Here is a 349-nt window from a genome sequence, read left to right as displayed (position 1 = left end):
GCTGTGGGCGGGTTGCCTACAAGTAGGGCGGCCCCGCTGTACACCACAGGCCGCAGCACAGGCACGCCTCCGCGAACCTCCTCTCTTCACTAATTAAGTGTTGTGTTGCCGGAAACTAAAAAGAAGAACGGGCGTAGGGAATTAAAAAGAATAGTACGCGAAAACAGCACTTCTAACGAGTGTCGTAGTGGCGTGCTGCTGCTGCTCCACTGTCCCGTGCGTGCTCCAATTTCCTGCCATTTCCCACGGATTAGTTCCGAATGACTTGCGGTACCCGTGGCGGAGGTACCTGGGGCGGGACGGACGTACGGACGGCCACCGCGCGCCTGACTTGTATAGACGTTTCCGT

The sequence above is a fragment of the Frankliniella occidentalis genome, unplaced genomic scaffold (genome assembly GCF_000697945.3).
Source record: "Frankliniella occidentalis isolate FOCC.00 unplaced genomic scaffold, Focc_3.1 Scaffold100, whole genome shotgun sequence".
Taxonomy (NCBI): Eukaryota; Metazoa; Arthropoda; class Insecta; order Thysanoptera; family Thripidae; genus Frankliniella; species Frankliniella occidentalis.
The sequence above is the reverse complement of the archived record's forward strand: the minus strand, read 5'-3'. Positions refer to the sequence as shown.